Genomic DNA, 20261 nt, shown 5'->3' with positions numbered 1-20261 from the left:
TTTATTTAATGTGTTAATTGTGATTGTTGTTAATGAAGTTGGAAGATAAAAATGTGTTGTGAATGCTTATGCCGAAAGTTGGAAGTTTTGGGTGAATTATGGTTTCGGTGGAATTTTTTGCATATTTGGTAGAATGATATGAAATGCTTTCGGATTGTATTTGAATGACCTTGAATTAGTAAATAAATATGAAAACATTGATATTGGTTTGAAAGGGTGAAGTTGGAATAGAAGTTGATATGTTATGTAGAAAAGAAAACAATTTATGTTAGAATGTGTTTCACATCGATCGTTGATGTTATTGGTATTGTTGTTGGTTTGGTTGTGGATATTTGGAGCCGAGTTAAATCTCGGGGATGTTATATGTATAGGGGAAGTGCTGCCGAAATTTCGGTAGACAAATGTTACCTTAAGATTCCACTTCTAAATGCTCTAATTAAGATTTGGTAAATGTGACCAATTTGTAGATTTTGGCGGATTTGGAACTTGAATTTGGAGTCGCATAAGAAGCGAGAAAAGGTATGTAAGGCCTTCACCTTCCTTCTTTGGCATGTCTTAGACGTATTAGGTTTGGATATGGGCCTCGGGGACGATCTATTCCTAGAAATCTAAGATTGAATTTGACCCTTTTTCATTCAATAGAATTGAATTAAATGTTCTATGAATAGTTGGAAAAATTGTATAAACATTTAGAACTTGCACAAATAGGACCCGACTACCTTAAAACTCTCACAAGTGATGTCATAAAATGTAACGTACGTAAATTGTGTACGCCGCCTCATCAGACCCGAGGTGGGCCCATTGTTCCCGGATTTTCTTTATTGTTCCGTTTATCAAACGATAAGTGTTGTAACCATTCTAATGAGAGTAATTCTATGATAACAATGGTAACGATGATGTTAAGGAAGAGAATATGTCTATGATGAGTATGACAAGAATGATTCCATGACTAAGAGTTTCAAGTTAAGGATTCAATATGAGTATGAAAGTATCAAACTAGATCTTGATCTCTAATTCTATTCCTTGGTTATGACCCTATTTTCTAAGGATTTCAAAGCACATGAACCGACGTCTATGATGTCCATGATTTCATTCCCTGTTTTCTTTTAATGTTATTCTTCGTTGACAGTCTCGCCTCATAATACTAGTTCCTTCAAGGTGAGACATGATGACTATGATTATTCCATAATGCAATCGGAGGTTACCGACCTTACGTCACTCCGATAGAGTTGTAGCTTTCACTTGGGCTCTCATGCATGCTTTATAATTAAGTATGTTTTTTATAACACCGTGCCTACATGGCCGGGCAGTATCACACCGCGCCGTCCAATGGGCGGCCGGGCAGACACACCACTATAGTGGGCAGATTATACCCCGGACGCGGGAGGCCTGGACGCGGGCTTATACACCGTTCCTATATGGACGGGCAGTTTACACACCGATCCTATGTGGTCGGGCAGTTTACTTACAGATATTTATATGTTTTTTTTTAAGAAAGCTAGCATGCATGGTATCCGCCCTAAGGGGCACTCAGATGTACAGATTACTTCTTTACTCCATGATATGCTCAGATAGCGTTACACCGTACCTATATGGACGGGCAGCATTACACCGTACCTATATGGTCGGGCAGTTTACTTGTAAATACCCATATGTCGTTTCGAAAGGTAAAGTTGGCTTACGGATATCTACCTAAAGAGGCAAACGAAGATACAGGTTATTTTCTTACTCTATATTGTGCTTTAAGCTTTATATCATGATCTTATGTTGTTACTCTTGCCTTACATACTCAGTACATTGTTCGTACTGACCCCTTTTCTTCGGGGGCTGCGTCTCATGCCGCGCAGGTACACCCAGATGAGTTGAAGCTATTATAGAAGATGTTCCAGCGAAGTTGGCGAGCTCCATTTGATTCTGGAGTGTTGCCGAGTCAGAGCTTGCATGCTAGGAGTTACGGATTGATGTTAGAGACTTTGCGGACGAGTCGTGGGTATAGAGTGTCGACTTTGTGTACGGCTTCGCCGGTCGATATGTTATTATGTTTCATGTCACGGGCCCCATATGATGACAAATTTTACTTATGAAAAAAAAAAAAAATTGAGAGCGTAATATATATTTTATTCTTAATTGATTCAAGAGTTTATATATGTAATAAGAGACGGCGGGAGTTTTGTTCCTAAATGATTCCGAAAACTACGAAAGTCCGTAACTTTCACGAACGAAACCGGATCGCCTCGATATGCTCAAAAATGATTCCTTGATGTATGATGATTATGTTTTCCATAGGCGGGCCCGGCTCGGGTCGACACCCGTTCGTGGGTCCCGCGACTTTCTTTATGTACTTCTGACGACTTTTGAAAGAATATGATATGAGTATGATCCCGATTTCAAGTACGATCAGTTTACTTACCTTTTGAGTCTATGATAATGATCTCACGCATATGATTTTGATACATATCTATGGTTTCGAAGTTCGGGTTGATATGTTCCCGAGTAGTGTTCGAAAAGAAAATTTGATTTGACTATTGTCTTGGTTTTGAAATAATAGTTCGCTTCGACTATTCTATTGAATCCGTAATGACGACTATGTTTTTGATTTCCACAAGTATGTCATATGATCTTGACACGTACCTACAATTTCTAAAGTGATACTTGATATGTTCTCGAATGATTTTCGGAAGGAACTTGACTTGACGGTTATTTAACTTTTAAATGAGATTTCGTCTGATTATGTTGTTGAGTCTGTGATGATGATTTGTGTGTATGGTTTCTCACTACTCTGCTCGTGCGAGCCATTATGATCTCTTTCATTGCGTCCCGGGCCAGGGCATGTATTCGTGCACGATTCTACAGTATGATTCACCGCGCCCCTCACTAAAGGGCCGGGGCATGTTATATGACATGATAATGATATGATGATATGGAGAGGTGGCCAGGATGGCATATGATGACTTCATTCACCGCGTCCCTCACTAGAGGGCCGGGGCACGTTATATGTATATGATATGATGATTTTACTTACCGCGTCCCTCATTAAAGGGCCGGGGCACGTTATACGTATATGTATCTGATGATTTTACTTACCGCGCCCCTCACTAGAGGGTCGGGGCACGTTATATTTATACGTGTGTACGAGATGATTTTCTGACTCTGTTTCTCAGTCCGCGATGAGCTAATATGAAATGGATACGTATGATTTATGTTTCAAAGGCAAGTGTTATGATTTTAAGTTATTGAGCTACTTTTTGCCTCCTCGTTTCGGTACGGTTTACTGTTTACGATATTCCATGCTTTATATGCTCGGTACATATTTCGTCTTGACCCCGCTTTCTTCGGGGCTGCGTTTCGTGCCCGCAAGTACGATTTTGGTGATCCGCCGGTTTAGGATTCCCATCGGCGGCGGTCTTGGAGTGCTCCTTGTTCCGAGCCCACCTTTTGGTACATATTCGTTTGTGGCATATGTATTTATTTGTTCGAGGGGTACGGCGGGGCCTCGTCCCGTCATATGATTCGTTGGTTTGTTTAGAGGTCCGTAGACGTATATGTGGGTTAGGCCTATTACGTACGTGTGTGTTTGTATGTTATATGTTACGGGCGAACCTATTCGCCATGGCGACCTTGTCGGCTTGCATTTGTATATGTTTTGGGGTCGTCGCGCTATTTGATAGCCTTGTCGGCTTTTGATATATATATGTTTATGTTTGAGATGTGTTTGAGATAGTTGAGATAATTTGAGACGACGTCGATATTTGTGTCGCGTAAGTCATCGATCTGTATGTGATTCGAGTTTGATGAATGTGTTTGGGTGCCCAACTCGGGCACTAGTCACGGCCTACGGGGTTGGGTCGTGACAGAAGTGGTATCAGAGCAGTTCGTCCTCGGAATGTCTACAGACCGTGTCTAGTAGAGTCTTGTTTATCGGTGTGTTGTGCACCACATCTATAAACAGGAGGCTAAAGGACATTTAGGATGTTATCTTTCTTTCTGATCCTAGATCGTGCGATAGAGCTGTGTTATCAGGATGACTCTTTTCTGACGAAATGTTATGTTTTCAGCGATGCCTCCGAGGAAGGCGACGGCTGCGCCGAAGGGCAAGTCTACGGCGGCGGGCAGAGACCGACCGAGCCGGATGACTACTAGGGCTCGTGCCCCGTTGAGCCGAGATATTATGCCTCCGACGGCTAGTTCACGCTACGCCGCAAATATCGGAGGGGCTTGGAGCGGCCCGAGTGCGGGTCGCCGGTGGCTCCGCCGGCTCCGAGGTTCGAGTACCGTGCCTCCGGCCCCCGGCCCGGGGGCGGAGGATGGGACCCTGCGAGGGCGGTCCGGTTATTGACTCGATTGGTAGCGGGGGCGGGTTCACGGACGAGGAGTAGGGGATGATTGTGTGTAGCGCGCACGATAGTCGAAGGGCCGTAATTTTGCTTTTGTGGCCCACCGAGTTTTCGGGTCAAAGCCCGCAGAGGACCCTCATGAGTTCGTCCGACAGATGCAGCGTACCCTGCGATTGATTAGTGCTTCCGAGACAGAGTCGGTTGAGTTGGCGTCCTATCGGTTGCACGATGTAGCGGCTAATTGGTACGAGTCTTGGATGCTGTCCAGAGGCGAGGGTGCCCCTCCAGCCGTATGGGGCGAGTTTACAGAGGCCTTCCTGGCCCATTTTCTACCTCCGGAGGTGAGGGCGGGCCGGGGTAGGCCGGACTTCGCGGTTGAGCGAGAGGGCGGAGACCGTTCGGGAGTACGATTTGGAGTTCGATTCGGCGGCGATATGCGCCCGCTTATGCGGTAGGTATGATCGCCAGGATGCACCGGTATATTGTGGGGCTAGACCGTACTGCGTTGATCGGCAAGTTTGGTGATGGCGGCCCGGACGGGGATGAATGTGCCCGTATACGGGCACACGTTCGGGGTATGGAGGACCACGGGCGTCGTCCGATAGGGGCGCGGGGGCCGGCCCAAGAAGGGCCGGATCACCGGGTATTCCGGGAGTTTCGAGACGGGCGACCTCGGCGGTACAACGGGCACTCCTCTCGGTCGGCACGGTGTGCCTCACGGTTGTTGGTAGGAGGTTTGACGGTGCGTTGTTCGGGAGCTGGTCACGGCTACTAGGGCTATGAGTTTGCGGTCGGATGGAGGCTCGAGCCGGACGAGGCCGTTTATGCCACGGTGTCCTCGGCGCGGCGGGCACCATCTAGGGGAATGCCGTCGCGTTACGGTGCGCTTGTTTCACTTGCGGCCGTCAAGGCCATGTTATGAGAGTACCCATACGAGGTGGTCCCGGTGGAAAGCCGGCTCGGCCACCGGGTCGGTTCTTTCGGTTCATCCTTTTACGCGGCTATGCGCCTGCGGGGCGGGTCAAGGCACCGCGTCGTGGTAGAGGCCGTGGTGGAGCGTCCAGTTTTAGCGGTCCTTCGAACCGCTTATATGCGTTGGCCAGTAGACAGGAGCAAGGAGCGTCACCAGATGCGGCTACAGGTATATGAATCCTTATTGAGATGTGTGCTGTTATGTATTTATATTGCTGTATGGTTGATATTTAATAGTAGTTAGTAAAATTTAAGGACCGATAATCGAGTATTTATAAATTAAGGCGATTAAGGTATGTTTACCATTATAGTGAATCTGGAAGTCGGGGACGGAAGGTAACCGTATTCGTAAGCGAAAGGTGAACGCGGGGGATCGAGAAGGGTAAAACGGTAATTGTGTCGTGAGAACGTTTTGAAAAGCATTAAGACTTCAATTCACTCCGTGGTTGTGTGCTTGAAGGTCATGCGGTGACGTGAACGCTATCGGACTAATATTAAAGCATCGTATTTCATCGGAATTCCGAGGTTAAGGCGTCTTTGGAGTGAGAGAAATATTGGGATGGGTGACCACCCGAAGTTTTAAAGAAAACCTCATAAATTCAGACGAAAGAGGCAAATGAGAAGCTAGAATAATCCAAAGGAAGTTAGAGTGTGCGGAGTGGGTCGGAACCTTAAGTAGTCACGTAGAACGAGGCAGATTAGATCGGTAAAGAGAAAGAAGTTGTATCACGATTTTGGAATTGGGGTGAGTTCGAACAGTGTTGGAAATATTCTGTAAGTGAGACGATAGCGACTACATGTCTACGTAGGTGTGTAATGTCTCATACCTGGTTTTATTGATAGATATGTGTATTCCGGCAACCGACGTGGCGGTTTAGGGAAGGCATTAATTGGACAGAGTAACGAAGCTCAAGTGAGAAAAGGTGTATAGATGGCACAAATGTTACAAAGCAAGCTGATATTGTGTTTATTACGGTCAAGTTTGGACGTAGTTCGAATGCAATGACATGTGGAAAAGGGAAGAAAATGATTAGATGGAAGGTCAGGGAGTCAGAACGTCGGGATCAAAGTACCGCCTACTTAGAATGGGAAAATGCGGACATAAGGCAAATATACTCGGGTAATGATATAAGCACACCCCTAAAAGGGGGGAAGCGGATGCGAGAAATGCAAGTGCAAGATGCAAGGATTGCAACATAATGTGTGACCGGGAAGTTGAAAGACGAGATCTAAGCAAAGGAACAGTAAAAGAGTTCGAGTTAAGATAAAAAGATGATTTGAGAAACTGACAACGAAATAAAGAAGGAAAGAAGGAATATGACTGGTGGATACGGCTGCATGCTATGGTAATAAAAGGAACTTCCCCCGAGATTCTTATACGGCTTTATAAGACTAGTTGAACATTCGAGGACGAATGTTCTAAAGGGGGGAAGGATGTTATATCCCACATTTTTGTACATTGGGACAATCCGGATTAACTATGATAAGTTAGGGACAAAACCATTCCGGGATACGAAGTCGAGACTTATGACCTTCGATTTTGTTTTAAGACATAACTTGTGCATAAATTTTTTTGTATGGAACAATTAGGAAAATTTGGGACCAAAAATGGAATAAATGGAAGTTGAAAATCATGCATATTTTTCTTGCTTGGCCGTGTGGTGTGGGGTTTGGCCCACACAATTTGTGGACAATTTTAATTGGTCCAACACTTGTGTGGGCAAGGGACACATGTATAAGTCTTATACTAGCCTAAAAGATGACTACCAATTCATTCATCTCATCCAACACTTAGAAAAAAAAAAAGAGTAAGAAGTTGAAGACTAAGAGAGGCTCTCGGCCAAAGGAGGGAAAAAACCAACTTCAATTCTAGCCATCCCAAAATTATTTTGTTGATGCAAACCCACTAATTTGAGGTCCCTAAGTAGCGTGGAAGCGTTGTTCGGGTCATCCAACCATTCGTTGTGTCAATTGCAAACCCTAGCCTATTTGGGGAGTTGAAGAAGAAAGGTAAGAATCAATTATGTTTTATGTGTTATAAAGGTTGTATGCATGTTGTAGTATGCTAAAATGGATGAAAATCATGAAATATGGCATGTTGGAGTGAAGGGTGTGTGTGTAGTATATAGCCGTGTGAGGTGTGTGTGTGTTGTGTTGTATTGAAGCAATGAATTAATGTCTAGTTAGTATGTTGTGATTGTTGTAGAATGGAGAAATGAATGAGAATCATAAATATATGCATATGTCGTGTTGGTCGAAAATGGGTCATATTATATGACAATGAATGGATTGATTCTACTTAACGTTTTAGTTGTTGTCGTTATGAATTCCATGATGAGAATGAGAGTTTAATGACTCAAATTGATGTTGTAATTGTTTCGGACTGATTTGGAGGTTATTGTACATTTAATGTAATTTGTATATTGATGAGAATAGCATTGTTAGAATGTGAATTGTTGGTGCAAATCATGATTTGGAAGTGAGGGAAGAGTTATGGAGGTGTTCTCGGGTTTGGGGCTGTTTTCGGGCAAATTGGAGCCTTTGTTGGATTGTTGAAAATATTGTATGAATTGTTTAAAATGTTTTTGAATGTTGTTGGTATGGGTTTGGGTTGGTATTGGAATGTATGAGCGATAATTTTGGCTTGAATGCAAGCCGTTGAATTGAAATAATGAATGTTGTGGAATGATGTAAAAGAGGGTTATTAATGTTATGTTGCCTTTCAGATTGATTATTGATGTTGCTAGGTTGGTTGTTGTTGTTGTTGTTGTTGATTTGGCCGAGTTAAATTCTCGGGGTTGGTGTATTTACGGAAATGCGCCAAATTTAATTAAGGGCTAATTTGGAATTAAATGCCCAAATGTCAATAGCTAATGTTTGGCATATTAAGATTTATTTGTAGACCTTGGGCAGCCCGAGACGTAGGTTAGAATTAGCTTGAGTTTGGATTAGCGTTGAGAGCGATCAAGGTATGTAAAGCGCAACCCTTCCTTCTTTTGGCATGCCTTAGTCGTAAATAGGCTATGATACGAGCCTCGAGGAAAATCTACTCTCGCGATCCGACCATGTCTGTGATTATTATTTGTTTCTTGGTCTTCGTATGCATGATATGATGAAATATTGGTCCTTATGGCTTTTGTATGACTACGTTTCAAAAAGTTACATAAAAAGTTTGGTTTTTAAAAGAGTTTTGTTCCTAAATGATTCCGAAAACTACGAAAGTCCGTAACTTTCACAGACAGAACCGGATCGCCTCGATATGCTCAAAAATGATTCCTTGATGTATGATGATTATGTTTTCCATAGGCGGGCCCGACTTGGGTCGACACCCGTCCGTGGGTCCCGCGACTTTCCTTATGTACTTCTGACGACTTTTGAAAGAATACGATATGAGTATGATCCCGATTTCAAGTACGATCGGTTTACCTACCTTTTGAGTTTATGATAATGATCTCACGCATATGATTTTGATACATATCTATGGTTTCGAAGTTCGGGTTGATATGTTCCCCTTGAGGTATTCAAAAGAAAATTCGATTTGACTATTGTCTTGGTTTTGGAAATAATAGTTCGCTTCGACTATTTTATTGAATCCGTAATGACGACTATGTTTTTGATTTCCTCGAAATATGTCATATGATCTTGACACGTACCTACAATTTCTAAAGTGATACTTGATATGTTCTCGAATGATTTTCAAAAGGAACTTGACTTGACGGTTATTTAACTTTTAAATGAGATTTCGTCTAATTATGTTGTTGAGTCCGTGATGATGATTTGTGTGTATGGTTTCTCAAAGCTTGCTAAAATATTCTTTCGTTGTTTTCCGAGCTAGGGCAATTCGAATTTACGATATGATTCACCGCGCCCCTCATAACACTGTTATATGATAATTACATAATGATATGGGGAGGTGGCCGACACATGATGACTTCATTCACCGCGTCCCTCACTGGAGCCACACCGGATCTTGATCGGGGTGTGATGGGCGACTTCGAGCGAACCCACGACTCTTGTTCCATGCGTAAAGTCTCTAAGTCTAATATACATGACAAAGCTTGCTAAAATATTCTTTCCCGAGCCAATCGAATTTATGCCACACTTATATCATAATATAAGCGGAGCTTGCCAACTTCGTCTCGGAACATCTTCTATATTACACTCCGATCCGTCCGGGTGAACATCTTCTATATTAACGCGATCCATGAACGCGGCATGAACCCCGAAGAAGAGGGTCGATGCGAGCAATGTACCGAGTATGTAAGACATGAACAATAATACGAACAGGAACATAAATATGAACACCAATACCATGGGATTATGAAATCTGTGATAAGATAAGAGGATAACCTGTACATATGGACGGTAATTGCGTAGAAATATAAGGCACATCATAGATTGACAGAAGCCTGTACATGTGCGTGCCGCTGAGGGCGGATACCATGCATGCCTAGCTTCCCTTTTTTTTTTTTTTTTAACACGGTGTTTTTATTCTTGTACATAGAAAACAGATACTTTTCGAAAAACGGTACTTTTTACTCACGAGCTGATAGACGCCGAATTCATCGGCTCTCCCACCCCCTCCCCAACAGTGTCCCAAGTATATCATATTGTATATATATATATATCACATAAACAGACGCCGCGTACGGCTCTCCCATATCCCGCGTCCGGGCATCCCGCGTCCGGGATGATAAGCCAGCTGAATCAGGTGGACACAGTTGCCCTCCCCATTCCCCACATATACAATATATACACATACATTCATCAATATCAGGTATTATATACATTATCACATAAACAAACATGCATGGGAGCCCAAGGAAGGTCATATGTCTATCGGAGTGACGTAAGGTCGGTGACCTCCGATTTCATTATGGATTAACCGGGATCGCTTTGTCTCACCTTGAAGGGACGAGTATTTTAAGGCGAGACTACTAACAAAGAATAGTACTAGGAGAAAACATAGTAGTATATTATGGGCATCATAGACGTCAATTCATAGACCTTGAAATCCATAGGACATAGTGTCATAGCTAAGAAATAGAGATAAGGGTCAAGAACTAGTTTATCACCTTCGTATTCACATTGAATCCTTTGCTTAGAAATCTTGGTCGTGGAATCATTTTGGTCATACTTATCGTAGGCATATTCTCTTTTCTACATCTTCGTTATCATTATTGCTATAGAAGTATTCTCATTGGGATAGGTATAGTACTTGTCAGTTGATAACAGAATGAGGATCAAAGGTTTCTTTTGGATCCAGCTTCAAAGTAAGTCAAGCGGAACAATAAGGAAATCCGGGAAACAATGGGCCCACCTCGGGTCAAATGAGGCGGTGTACCAAATTTACATATGTTACATGTCATGGCATTGCTTGTGAGGGTTTTAGGTTAGTCGGGTCCTAATTATGCGAGCTCTAGAGGTTTAGGAAGGTTTTTCAACATTTTGCACATATTCTAGTTCAATTCTACTGAATGAAAAAGGGGAAACTTTAGGTGCGGATTCCGGAGGATAGGGTTGTCCCCGAGGCCCATATCCGGCTTAGTACGTCTAAGACATGCCATAGAAAGAAGGGTGAAGTCTTACATACCTTTTCCGCCTTGTACGCCGCTCCAAATTCAGCTTCCAATTTCACCAAAATCTACAAATTGGTCACATATGCCAAATAGTAATTAGAACCTTTAGAGGTTAAATCTTGAATTGACACTTGTCAACAGAAATTTCGACAAAGATCTCCCCTGTAAATACGCCATCCCACCAAGTTCCACTTCAATCAATAACAACCCCGGGAATTCAACCCGGCCAAATTATCAACAATAATGTCAACAATTATTCTAACAACACCATAATTTCTCATAACAATCCAAGGCTACCCGAATCCTCCAACTTCAACAAGAGACATTCATAACACATTTTCTACTTTCAAATTCATAGACTTATGTCAACAATTCCATATGTTTTCAACAATATTTTCATAAATTCAAGAAACTATATTAACATCACATTAAGCTCCAAATCAGCCCACAACACCACAACTTCAACATAAGACATCAAATATTCATTTTACACCATGAAATTCACAACCACGACAAGCAAAATACTAAATGACATTGGTTCATCTCTTGCATACCAAACAGCCCCCTATTCAAGCTAAACATCAACATACTCTTCTTCATGAGTTTCATTCATTTTTCTCACATTACAACAACACCTAAACATATTGAATTCACTTAATTTCTTATTCTAACACAACATACACTACACGGCCCAACATGCAAGTTTTCCAACTTCATCCCATTTCCATTCAACTTTCATTCCCAATACAATTCCCATAATAACCACAACTAGAATACAACATAAAATCCAACCCACTTCACCTATGTATTGGCACACACAAACGGCCACATGCACACACACATACAAATACCATGCAACTTCCATAATTCCATGAATTCTATTCATTTCTACGTACTACAACCTCAACAAAGCCTTTATAACCTATAAAAGGGATTGAATCATACCTTTTTCTCTCAACTTCTTCACTTGGCTCAAGTGTAACAACGACGAAACGAACGACTTATCCTTCGAAACAATTATACCACGTTGGAGAGGACCCTTGAATTAGTAGGAATACGACAAGAAAATAATTTTTGGGGACAAATTTTGAAGAGACAAAAATTGAAGACCATGGCCGAATGGCCATGGTTATTGCTCTCCTTCTTTCTTTCTTTCTTCTTCACTTAAAAGATGAACTCCTATATATATATAATTCTTCCACCACTTCCACATATTTATACTTAGGTCCCTCAATTAAAAAAAATATGATCACATGTCCCCTTCTCCATTTCTCTAGAATTTTCTTGAAATTAAACAAAGATGACCACTTGGCTTCTTTTATAAGCTTTGGTCCATGTAATTATAATTAGCCCCATTTAATTAAAAATAATAAGGGCATAAGGTGCACGGCCAACATGGCCCTTTAATGAATTTCCTTGAACTTTGTGACATTCCGATTTTACCCCTAACCTTCCACATTATTCCCATGATGCCACTTTGCAAATTTTCCTTTTTACCCTTGACCTTTCTCAATATTTCCACCCTAATAATGTTCATAAAATAATATTCGTGGCAACGCGTACATTAAAATAATTCTTGAAAATGATCTTGTCCTCAACTTGCCACGACTACCTTGAAATATCCGTACGTATAAAATACGGGATATAACATCCTCCCCCTTTTTAGAACATTCGTCCTCGAATGTTCAACTGATCTTATTTTGGGGTCTTGTAACATTTTGGGAGGATTCTTTTATAGTTGCCCCTTCCTTCAAGCTCATTCCCCCCCCCCCTTTGGTCCCTTTTCATGAGTCCTTATTCCTTGTCATAGACTTTCTACTCTCTACCGCGTCCACTCATTATCTTTGTCCTTCCCAGTTGCTCACGTTCTCCCCCCCCGCAAGGGCAAGGGGTTACAATAACCATATGCCAACACTCCTTTCATGAAGTCTTCGTTATACCTTACTCCTCGCCTTCCTTCTCACTCTTCTTCCTTTCCGATATCGTATACATTTCATCTCTGTGCATATACATCTTTACTACCAACTAGCCCACAAAGTACTTCCCGACGCTATTCAAGCCTATCCTAATTTTCGAGCTGTGCCGTACTTTCTTGGTTCGTCTCTTTGCCAAGCTAGCCTTGTCGCGTCCTACGTGTCCCCCGACGGTCTCCAACCATTCCGTATACTCTAATTTCCCTTAGGCTATCCCGAAATTGTTGTTGATGAATTCTTCTCATTTGTCTCTTATGCCCGAATATGCAAAGTTTCTTGTAAACTTCCCAGGGGGTCACCCATCCTGAAATTGCTCCCACGTGAGCACGCTTAACCCCGAAACTTTGCTGGAATTCGATGCCTTAATGTTGATACTTTCGTGTCCGCTTCCTCACATGACCTTTATTACACGCCCTGGGGCAAATCGAAGTCTTACAACTTCCGAGGCATTTTCGTAACACGTCCTTTTTCCTACAATTACTATTTTACCCTTTTCAACCCCCAGCGTTCACCTTCCGCCTGTATGTATGGCTACCTCCTATCCTGGGCTTCCAGATCCTCGAGGGTAGCGATCACACCTTCGTCGCCACGCCAAACCCATATCCTTTCCAAAACAACACGTCTCATGTTTTACTTATTCGCAGTGTTCTCTTCCTCCGCTTCTTCCGTCGTACGGGAGGCTTATATAAGGAATTTCTTCTCCCTATGACTTGGCTCTATCGCACGATTTCAGACAGAAAGAAGGTCAACATTTCCTAGATGCCCCGCAGCCTCCTGTTTATAAATGTGGCCGGCTTCACACCCATAAACAGGACTCTACCGGACACGACTTTGCAGACATCCCTTAGACCGACCTGCTCTGATACCACTTTGTCACACCCCGATCTTGATCAGGGTGTGATGGGCACCCGACCCTTACCTAGGGCCGAGCGAACCCTCTGACTCTTGTTCCATGCGTAAATTTTTTTTTTCCTCTAAGTCTAATATACATGACAAAGCTTGCTAAAATATTCTTTCTGTTGTTTTCCGAGCCAATCGAATTTATGACTGTATAACACTTATATCATAATACAAACTGACACATTGGCCTGTGGAGCCACTGACAGACTGACTTCTGGTACCCACGACTCTGTCTGCAAAGTCTCTAACTGTAATCAGAAATCCTGGCACGTGTACTCTGACTCGGCTACACTCCAGGCCAAATGGAGCTTGCCAACTTCGCTGGAACATCTTCTATATTAACTTCGATCCGTCTGGGTTACCTGCGCGGCATGAACGCAGCCCCCGAAGAAGAGGGGTCAGTACGAGCAATGTACTGAGTATGTAAGACATGAACAATAATACGAACAGGAACATAAATATGAACACCAATACCATGGGATTATGAAATCTGTGATAAGATAAGAGGATAACCTGTACATATGGACGGTAACTGCGTAGAAATATAAGGCACATCATAGATTGACAGAAGCCTGTACATGTGCGTGCCGCTGAGGGCGGATACCATGCATGCCTAGCTTCCCTTTTTTTTGAACACGGTGTTTTTATTCTTGTACATAGAAAACAGATACTTTTCGAAAAACGGTACTTTTTACTCACAGTTACAGACGCCGAATTCATCGGCTCTCCCACCCCCCTCCCCAACAGTGTCCCAAGTATATCATATTGTATATATATATATATCACATAAACAGACGCCGCGTACGGCTCTCCCATATCCCGCGTCCGGGCATCCCGCGTCCGGGATGATAAGCCACCTGAATCAGGTGGACACAGTTGCCCTCCCCATTCCCCACATATACAATATATACACATACATTCATCAATATCAGGTATTATATACATTATCACATAAACAGCATGCATGGGAGCCCAAGGAAGGTCATGTGTCTATCGGAGTGACGTAAGGTCGGTGACCTCCGATTTCATTATGGATTAACCGGGATCGCTTTGTCTCACCTTGAAGGGACGAGTATTTTAAGGCGAGACTACTAACAAAGAATAGTACTAGGAGAAAACATAGTAGTATATTATGGGCATCATAGACGTCAATTCATAGACCTTGAAATCCATAGGACATAGTGTCATAGCTAAGAAATAGAGATAAGGGTCAAGAACTAGTTTATCACCTTCGTATTCACATTGAATCCTTTGCTTAGAAATCTTGGTCGTGGAATCATTTTGGTCATACTTATCGTAGGCATATTCTCTTTTCTACATCTTCGTTATCATTATTGCTATAGAAGTATTCTCATTGGGATAGGTATAGTACTTGTCGCTGATAACGAATGAGGATCAAAGGTTTCTTTTGGATCCAGCTTCAAAGTAAGTCAAGCGGAACAATAAGGAAATCCGGGAAACAATGGGCCCACCTCGGGTCAAATGAGGCGGTGTACCAAATTTACATATGTTACATGTCATGGCATTGCTTGTGAGGGTTTTAGGTTAGTCGGGTCCTAATTATGCGAGCTCTAGAGGTTTAGGAAGGTTTTTCAACATTTTGCACATATTCTAGTTCAATTCTACTGAATGAAAAAGGGGAAACTTTAGGTGCGGATTCCGGAGGATAGGGTTGTCCCCGAGGCCCATATCCGGCTTAGTACGTCTAAGACATGCCATAGAAAGAAGGGTGAAGTCTTACATACCTTTTCCGCCTTGTACGCCGCTCCAAATTCAGCTTCCAATTTCACCAAAATCTACAAATTGGTCACATATGCCAAATAGTAATTAGAACCTTTAGAGGTTAAATCTTGAATTGACACTTGTCAACAGAAATTTCGACAAAGATCTCCCCTGTAAATACGCCATCCCACCAAGTTCCACTTCAATCAATAACAACCCCGGGAATTCAACCCGGCCAAATTATCAACAATAATGTCAACAATTATTCTAACAACACCATAATTTCTCATAACAATCCAAGGCTACCCGAATCCTCCAACTTCAACAAGAGACATTCATAACACATTTTCTACTTTCAAATTCATAGACTTATGTCAACAATTCCATATGTTTTCAACAATATTTTCATAAATTCAAGAAACTATATTAACATCACATTAAGCTCCAAATCAGCCCACAACACCACAACTTCAACATAAGACATCAAATATTCATTTTACACCATGAAATTCACAACCACGACAAGCAAAATACTAAATGACATTGGTTCATCTCTTGCATACCAAACAGCCCCCTATTCGGCTAAACATCAACATACTCTTCTTCATGAGTTTCATTCATTTTTCTCCACATTACAACAACACCTAAACATATTGAATTCACTTAATTTCTTATTCTAACACAACATACACTACACGGCCCAACATGCAAGTTTTCCAACTTCATCCCATTTCCATTCAACTTTCATTCCCAATACAATTCCCATAATAACCACAACTAGAATACAACATAAAATCCAACCCACTTCACCTATGTATTGGCACACACAAACGGCCACATGCACACACACATACAAATACCATGCAACTTCCATAATTCCATGAATTCTATTCATTTCTACGTACTACAACCTCAACGAAGCCTTTATAACCTATAAAAGGGATTGAATCATACCTTTTTCTCTCAACTTCTTCACTTGGCTCAAGTGTAACAACGACGAAACGAACGACTTATCCTTCGAAACAATTATACCACGTTGGAGAGGACCCTTGAATTAGTAGGAATACGACAAGAAAATAATTTTTGGGGACAAATTTTGAAGAGACAAAAATTGAAGACCATGGCCGAATGGCCATGGTTATTGCTCTCCTTCTTTCTTTCTTTCTTCTTCACTTAAAAGATGAACTCCTATATATATATATAATTCTTCCACTACTTCCACATATTTATACTTAGGTCCCTCAATTAAAAAAAAATATGATCACATGTCCCCTTCTCCATTTCTCTAGAATTTTCTTGAAATTAAACAAAGATGACCACTTGGCTTCTTTTATAAGCTTTGGTCCATGTAATTATAATTAGCCCCATTTAATTAAAAATAATAAGGGCATAAGGTGCACGGCCAACATGGCCCTTTCATGAATTTCCTTAAACTTTGTGACATTCCGATTTTACCCCTAACCTTCCACATTATTCCCATGATGCCACTTTGCAAATTTTCCTTTTTACCCTTGACCTTTCTCAATATTTCCACCCTAATAATGTTCATAAAATAATATTCGTGGCAACGCGTACATTAAAATAATTCTTGAAAATGATCTTGTCCTCAACTTGCCACGACTACCTTGAAATATCCAGACGTATAAAATACGGGATATAACACGGGGCACGTTATATGTATATGATATGATGATTTTACTTACCGCGTCCCTCATTAAAGGGCCGGGGCCCGTTATATGTATATGTATCTGATGGTTTTACTTACCGCGTCCCTCATTAAAGGGCCGGAGCACGTTATATTCATACATGTGTACGAGATGATTTTCTGACTCTGTTTCTCAGTCCCATGATGAGCTGAATATGAAATGGATACGTATGATTTATGTTTCGAAGGCAAGTGTTATGATTTTCTGGTTATTGTGCTACTTTTTGCCTCCTCGTTTCAGTACGATTCTGTTTACGATATTCCATGCTTTACATGCTCAGTACATATTTCATACTGACCCCCTTTCTTCGGGGGCTGCGTTTCATGCCCGCAAGTACAGATTTTGGTGATCCGCCGGCTTAGGATTCCCATCAGCGGTTTTGGAGTGCTCCTTGTTCCGGAGCCCACCTTTTGGTACATATTCGTTCGTGACATATGTATTTGTTTGTTCAGGGGTACGGCGGGGCCCTGTCCCGTCATATGATTCTGTTGGTTTGTTTAGAGGTCTGTAGACGTATATGTAGGTTAGGTCTATTCTGTACAGGTGTGTTTGTATGTTCTATGTTCTGGGCGAACCCATTCGCCGTGGCAGCCTTGTCGGCTAGCCTCTCGTACATGTTTTGGGGCCGTTGCGCCATTTGATAGCCTTGTCGGCTTTTGATATACATATGTTGTGTTTGAGATGTGTACGAGACAGCTTGATACAATACGAGACGCGTTTGATATTTGTGTACGTATAAACGATCTGTGTGTGATTCGGATTTGATGAATGTGTTTGGGTGCCCAACTCGGGCACTAGTCACGGCCTACGGGGTTGGGTCGTGACAATAGGTGTGAAGCACGCCACACTTATAAGCAAGAGGCTGCGGGGCATCTTGGAAAAATGACCATTCTTCTTCTTACTAGATCGTATGATAGAGCCATGTTATAAGATTTTCTCCTCCCTAAATGTGCGTTATGATTTCAGTGATACCGCCAAAGAGAAAAAGCTACAGCCGCCCAGAGGGGCAAGGCTACAACGAAAAGACAGATGGAAAGGGAGCCTCCAACTAATATAGAAGAAGGTGAATCTCATAATGAGGCTCCATCCAATACCTTTCCCACTCCGCTTATCCTAGAAAAACAAGAGGGGGACTTCAGCTCCGGCTCCTATACCTCCAGTTCCTCCACCGGGTGCTTCGGGTCAACAAATGACCAAAGCTATTTAGTTATTGACACAGTTTGTTGCCACACAGGCACAGCGCCAGGGTACGGGTTAAGGTGACAGGGCGACTAGTGCTAGAGCCCGTGATGTCACGAGTTTAAATCCTCCAGAATATTTTTGGGTCAAAGCTGGATGAAGACCAGCAAGGTTTTATTAATGAGATGCTGAGAACGATGAGAATTATTCACGCCTCTGATACTGAATCTGTGGAGTTAGCATCTTATAGACTCCGGGATGTAGCGGTTCTTTGGTATAATAACTGGATATCTTCAAGAAAGAAAAATGCACCTCCCCCAGAGAAAAATGCACCTCCCTCAGTTTAGCAAGAATTTGTGGATGCTTTCCTTCGTCACTATTTTCCACCCGAGGTTCGAAGGGCCCGAGCTGACAGGTTTGTAAATTTAAAGCAAGGGAATATGAGTGCTCGGGTGTATAACCTTCACTTTAATTCATTGTCTAGATATGCTCCGACTATGGTGGCTTATATGGGAGATAGAGTACATAGGTTAGTAAGTGACTTGGGGCCACATTTATTTAAAGATTGCTTGACAGCTTCATTGCAAGTGAGGATGGATATTTCCCATATTGAGGCCACGCCCAGAACATAGAAGAGCAGCAACATCCACAAAGGGGTGAGCGAGATATTGATAGAGGGCAGAGTAAGAGGCCCAGATCTATGGGTGCCGGTAGCGACTATAGAGGGGGATCGCGGCAGTCATATTCTAGATACTCAGGCTAGTCAGAGACTAGTGCACCCCCTCGGTTTGCAAGCAGGAGATTTGATCGCTCCATTCATTCAGGACAGGGTCAGAGCTCGAGAGCTTTAGGTTCCCAGTTTGGGGGTGATTATAGTCAGAGGAGACCATCGGTTTCGCGATGTAGTCAGTGCAGAAAGTTACATTCAGGCCCGTGTCGCCAAGGTTCAGATGCTTGTTATGTTTGTGGGCAGACTGGGCACTTGATGTGTTATTGTGCCTCGAGGTACGATAGAGGTGGGGTTCAGCCTACAGGATCAGCAGCTGGTTCTTTCTCATCCATGCGCGCGATAAGGCGGACTCCCCAGATTTCAGCAGGCCGTGGTAGGGGCAGAGGGAGAGTGTCCAGTTCAGGTGGCACTCAGCCCCGTATTTATGCTCTAGCCGGACGTCAGGATCTTGAGTCTTCCCCAGATGTGGTTACAGGTATATTGACTATATTCTCTCATGATGTTTATGCATTGATTGATCCGGGTTTCACGTTATCTTATATCACTCCGTATATTACTGATCGTATTGGGGTGAAACCCGAGCCAATTAAACCTTTTGAGGTATCCACTCCGGTTGGTGATCCCGTAATAGCTAGACAAGTATAAAAGGATTGTGTGATTGTGGTATATGATCGTCAGACAAAAGTTGATTTAGTTGAGCTTAAAATGGTAGATTTCGATGTGATTATGAGTATGAATTGGTTGGCCTCTTCTTATGCCAATGTCGATTATCGAAAGAAAGTAGCTCGATTCCAGTTCCTGGGAGAGCCCGTGCTCGAATGGAAAGGTAATATGGGATCTCCCAGAGGTAGGTTTATTTCATACCTTAAGGAGAGAAAGATGACCGCCAAAGGCTATGTATATCACCTAGTCCGAGTTCATGACACCGAAGCAAAGCTGCCAACTTTTCAATCCGTCCCGGTAGTAAATGAATTTTCGGATGTATTTCCAGATGAACTCCCAGGTCTTCCTTCAAAAAGAGATTGATTTTGCTATTGATGTGTTGCCGGACACCAAGCCTATATCTATTCCTCCTTACCGAATGACTTCTGCAGAATTGAAAGAGCTAAAGGCAGAACTGAAAGATTTACTTGAGAAGGGGTTTATTAGGCCCAGTTTGTCACCAT

The sequence above is a fragment of the Lycium ferocissimum genome, chromosome 1 (assembly GCF_029784015.1).
Source record: "Lycium ferocissimum isolate CSIRO_LF1 chromosome 1, AGI_CSIRO_Lferr_CH_V1, whole genome shotgun sequence".
Classification (NCBI taxonomy): Eukaryota; Viridiplantae; Streptophyta; class Magnoliopsida; order Solanales; family Solanaceae; genus Lycium; species Lycium ferocissimum.
The sequence above is the reverse complement of the archived record's forward strand: the minus strand, read 5'-3'. Positions refer to the sequence as shown.